The sequence below is a fragment of the Stegastes partitus genome, unplaced genomic scaffold, assembly GCF_000690725.1.
Source record: "Stegastes partitus isolate 25-593 unplaced genomic scaffold, Stegastes_partitus-1.0.2 Scaffold471, whole genome shotgun sequence".
Taxonomy (NCBI): Eukaryota; Metazoa; Chordata; class Actinopteri; family Pomacentridae; genus Stegastes; species Stegastes partitus.
The window spans coordinates 409,528-415,527 of NW_007578202.1; positions in this window are offsets into that span (position 1 = coordinate 409,528).

Below are 6,000 nucleotides of genomic sequence, written 5' to 3' on the forward strand. Positions count from 1 at the left end.
GCAGAAGCTGGGGAGAGCAAAGCTTATGAATTCGTATCTGTTGGAAAGTCTAAAGCAAAAATAGCCTCGTTGCCTCTGCATTCCTAAGCCTACTCCATCCTGATCCAAACAACCTGTCACTCTCCACCTTGTGACACAAACAAACTGGAACCACCTCAGGTACTAGATGCTGATTTGCATTTTGTATCAAGTTCCTTGGTCCAGTGCCAGCACAAGCATAAAAAGCTCTGCTCACCAGATACGGAGGTCCTGATTGAAACTGTAGGCAGAGTGGAGGCTCTCTCTGTGTGCTCTCTATATAGAGAGCTCATTAGTTGGAGAGACCTGTGTGCATTGTTCCAAGTCTGCAGAGTCAGCTAGGGAGCCACTCATCACTCCACACAATCCAGACTCCTGCACATCTGGTCTGGCAGCTTCAGGGTGACCTGCACGCACTCACAAAAACACACACATGCGAATGCAAATATTGGCAAAGAAGCAAACATAAACATCCACCAGTGCACAAAGAGTACCCTGATACCCGAATGCACATAATCTCCTGGCTGATCATGCATGCATTGTGTAGACAGAGCTCTGAGGATGAACAGCGTCGAAATGTGAAGGACTGCACATATTCTGTCACACACACTCACACGCGCACGCACATTCTTCCACACAAGCACTGTCCTGTATTATCTGTGATTTACTGGCCATTTTACACTCAGCTAAGGTGGCCACCTCCAGCGCTGACCCTGCACTGCAGCTCAGGGGCGCAGGTACAGCATTTTGCAGCACTTCCCCAGGAATCCCCGAGCACAGAAGGCAACTGTGCTGTCAATCTCCACTTATGAAGGCTTTAATTTAGTGGCTCGAAGGTCTAAAATGTACAGCTCCTTTCATATAGGTTAGCCCCTTACTGTTATTCCCAGTTCTCGATGGTACAGCGAGCTGGTCTGCACTGCAGCATGGCTTACCGAGCTCTATCTCAAACTATGTGAGATTATACTGTGGCATAAAAGGGACGTCCGCAGTATACAGATTTTCATGAATAACATATGAAGAAAGAGATTAAACGAATCTATTCAAGAAGAGAGGACCTGCCTGTATTGACAGCATGTGTGCACACTATTGACAGACTTGTTTTATCCAAGACACACTGAGCTGTGAGAGGAGGGAGAAGTTCACAGAAAAACAGAACAATAGCACAGAAGGCCGTATATCGACTCACGGTGTCAGAATAAAAGAAATATACTTACTGGACCCATGGCTGCCATTTCAGAAGACAAAATTAATCAATGGAGTTGATTGGAGCTGCTTTCAGATAATGGCACTCACAGAGAGCTGTCATTTAAGATTAAAGCCGCCATTAGACATCAATTCTTTTGAGTCTCTTTGTTTCCGATGCCACTGGTAAGATGTGAGCGGGTGCCTGACGGCGTCGCCCAGGAGGCAGGATGAGATCACCTTCATGATTCAGATGTGGAGCGTGAAAGTGATCATTTATCCACCTTATACTCAATGATGCCCAAACTTGCATTAGTTGTGGGTGCAACTTGTAGTTATGTAGCATAACTCCCACATACTTTTTGCATTCACTTTCTTCTTCTTTTCTTTTTTTTGTTACAGATTTTGAACAAATGATGTGGGAATACAGCCAGTAACACCTTAAACAGGATAATGCAATCACACCTCTGCCTATTACAATTGAGACACGGGAGAATGACCCAAGTGTCCTCAGATAACGTACAGTAGCTTACTTAGCCAGCTCTACTTTATTGATTCTGTTGCTACTGACAGCGAGACAATAAATGACCTGAAAAGCTCAGGGGCTTATCAGTACTTCAATAGAAAAAAAGTCAGGGGCATTTTATTAAAGGAGGTGGACCAAAATCTTGTCTGTCTCAAAGCAGACATAGAGCCAAGCTTTACTACTTTACTTGGCTAGCGCTAAGCTCACTTTGTTACTGCATTCTAAGGTCAGGTATCCTTCCTTGGCAAGGCAGAAGTATGATGACATTTTGGGAAATAAGCTAAATCACTTCTTTGCTGAGAGTAAGATGAGAAGAGCATTTCCACTTTCATGTCTATCCTGGCTAAATATGAACTGCCAGCAGAAATTTAACAATTTAGCTTAGCAAAAAGACAGGAAACCGCTAGCCTGGCCGGGGTGAAAGTTAACAAACTCCATCTACTTGAATCTATGTCATGTTTTAAACCCATATAACAGCTTTTTTTGTGCGTTCATTATCATAGAATTAAAGTCACTGATATTTAAATAGCGGATTTAAAACAACAGCCATGAAGCAAAGGTGCTTCCAGCAGAGCTACGAGACTGATGTTGCGACTTTACCTGAAGTTTAATTATTAAGGTTAAGACCCTACAGCATGATTCATGCTGTAAATTAAACATTAGGTTACAAAATTACATAAAATACAAGGTTACCTGACTAAAGGAAATTTTAAGGTTAAGGCCCTATGGTATTATTAATTATGGAGATTTACCTGAATAATTCAAAAATTTATGTTAAGACTACCAAACTATAAATGGAAAACCCAATGAACCGTAAGATTTCCTATGAGCAAGCATAACGGCGACAGCGGAAAGGAAGAAATCTCTTTTATCAGGTTGGAACTTCCAGCAGAACCAGGTTCAGGAATGGCGGCCATCTGCCTTGACCAGTCGGGGCAAGGATGAAGTGAAGGGAAAAGAGGATAGCAGAGACAAACGGACAGGAAACAAACTGCTGGCTTTACATTAACTATACAGACATGAGACTAGTATCATGCACTTGGACACAGACTATGGCAAGTACCACCTTTGGATTTATCATATATTAGACGTCCCTGTTCAACTATTCACCCAATTACAACTGCACATCTGGTTTAGGTTGAGTGTAACTGCTTGCTTCATGTCTGGGTCCATTCTGACTCTGGGGAAAACACAGTAACGTCAGGCAGTTTGCACAGCAAAAGGTGAAAAATGAGTTAAGCAGTGTGCTCCAATCCTCCTTTTTGTTCTTTGAAAATTTGCTGTCCTGGACCTGAGAAGAATCTGTTCCAGCTGCATGTTGCTGAAAAATGCACGTAGAATCCTATTTCTATGAGAGTAATATCTAGCTCATAGTCAGAAGGGGGAAAAAAAAGCCAATCCCCATGTCCTTAAAGGTGTTACTGCATTTATTTCCCAAAAATCTCCATACTGTAAATCAGCTTAGGTTCCTTCAGCGTAGAAACCTACATCGCTCTGCTGCCTTAAAAATGTGAGTTAACTGCACTTCAGTTGATTAATCAGCTCATAGTCGTCTTATGAGATGTGTAAGTTTAAAAGTAGCTGAGTGAAATTAACTGAACTTAAGAAATCAGGTTGAATAGTACTTAACATATTAAATTGAATCCACTAGTCACATAGACAGATGGCTTTGCTTTCCTTTGCTTTCTCTAAGTTCAGAAAGTCATTTCTTCATTTAATATTGAGAACATATAGGGGCAACTGTTGAATCCATTTTTAACCATGATCAGTCTTCAGACAATCTGTGAAGCTGCTCCTGGTTAAAGGGAAATAATTTAAATCTACAGGATGGGACTGGGGCTGCAAGGGGACGCAATTGGTAGAACTGTTGCCTCGCAGCAAGAAGGTTTGTGAGGACACCCGGGATCTTTCTGTGTGGAGTTTGAATGTTCTCCCTGTGCAGCGTGGCTTCTCTCCGGGTTCTCCGGCTTCCTCCCACACAGTCCAAAAACATGCTGAGGTTAATTGGTGATTCCAAATCGTCCCTGTGAGTGTGCTTGGTTGTCTGTCTCTAAGTGTAGCCCTGCAACAGACTGGCGTCCTGTCCAGGGTGTCCCCTGCCTTCACCCCCATGACCCTAGTGAGGATTAAGCAGTGTATAGATAATGGATGAATGGATGGAGGATGGGACTGATAGTACCACTTATTATTATAGTATATATATTTTGCTTATTTTGCAAAGTACAACTACCATAACCTAATTTAACATATGAAAGATGCACCACATGTTTCCACCCAGTCTGTTTACTCATACTATAGAAAACAAAACAACACCATGAGTCTCTGGGGAGTTTTATCTCTATATCAATGTATCCTGGTAAGTTTGTTTATATGCTAGTTTTTGTATCTTATGAACTTATTATAATGAGTTGAGAGAACTGTCAGCTGTTCATTCAACTCATCATTTTAAGTTCAATTAACTAGAAATTTGCAAAATCCACATATTTAAATTCAGTAAACTTGAAAAAAAAAAGTTGATTTGACTAAAGGAAACCACTAATGCTTGAAGATTCTTGCTCAGTAAAAGGAACCGGTCCATCTCAGAACCAGGTGGATAAAGCTGCTGTTTTGTTAGTGGTATATCTATAATGAACATGTTTTTTTTTTTTTGCAAACTACACAGGACAAGTTTGTGAGATCTGTGAAACGACTTTATTCCATTTTTCATTCCACATTTACACATTGCTGATTGTCTCCTGTCAGATAGTAATAAATGGAGCCACAGCACTTCTTGGAAACATCAGTTTCAATCTCGCATTTCCTTTCCTCGACTCCCCATTGTAAACTTCCTTCCTGCTTTCGGCTAAGCTGAGCAGGTCTCCCACCAGCTTACAATAGGCAGGTCTGATTTGCGACTGGTCTACATTATCTGGCAGCAGACAGCAATTTCAGGAGAGCAGTTTAAGCAGCTTGCACAGATGTGCTGCAAGGATTAGACCACATTTGATCCCAGCATGCCCAATCAATCATCACAATACTTTATTTCATATAGTTTTCTGGATTATTATCAAGCTTAATATTATCTTTGTTAGACGCTGACAGCGACTTCAGATAAGCTTTAACAACTGTAAATTGTATTCCCTGGCTGTCACAACACCTCTTCAGAAAACTGCTAATTGGGAAGACTCAGCCTATTCTCAGTAGCCAAGGAAGAAGGAAAAAAAAAGAAAGATAAAGAAAAGAAGAAAAGTGCGAGACTTCGACGTCCCAGGCTCGACTGTCATAGCTCAACGTACTGCTGTTCCTCTGAGATTTGCCTCTGTGAAAAGCACACACAAAGGCTTGCAGACTCCTCAGTCGAGTTTTATCAGAGGTGTGAGAGAAGAGAGAGTTGTCAAGGCCATCAGAAATTTATTCACAAACCGTGTGTAGGTTCACATTAATTTGTGTGAGGAATCTTACTGTGACGTCAATCGCCTATCTATTTATGGATTCATCAGGATTCAGCGTCGGGGTGATGACACTGATACTTTATTTAACAGTATGACCTCATCATTATCCAGCTTCATTGTCTACACTTTGTTGTGAAAGACCGAAATTAGAAACATGTCACAAATGAGGTACAAGAATCTCACATGGGAGACTGTCAGAGATCAGTGGCTGCTCAGAACATTTTTGATGTGACAGCATTGGAAATATTGCTGGCATCAAAGCTACAAATTTTGGGGCAAACTCATCCTAATGATGAAATCCAGTGTTGTTATGTTTCAATAAATCACATGGTCTATATATTTGTGGACAGCTAAACGTTACAGAAGCCTATATGTTATAAAGAATTGTCTTTAAATGCGTTTTTTGCCTTACAACTACATAAACATGCTCTCATTTTTGTTCTTAATTCACAGAGCTCCACACTCATCTGAAATCTGCTCAGAAATCTTCAGAGACCTGTTAGCACCAAGCTGTACTAAAGAGAAGGTTGCACTAACTGCAGCAGAGTGTGACTTTAAAGTAGCCGTTTGCCCTTGCATAAAAAAGCAAGTGACAACCTTCAAGGCTGCAAAAAATGAAGCAGTCGTGCCCAAAGCTGCAGTTCTTCTAACGGCCACTTGAGGCTGGCTCCAAAAGTGGCTCAGTCCCCATAGACCCCTCATGTTAAATTGCTCAACTTTAAAGCAGAATTAAACATGTTTGCAGCCTGGTACAAAACGGCGCTTTGGTCTCCGTAGCTAAATTTCCCATTCACGACAACTGTATTAGAGGTGAATTGTTATGCAACTCACCGTTTAAAT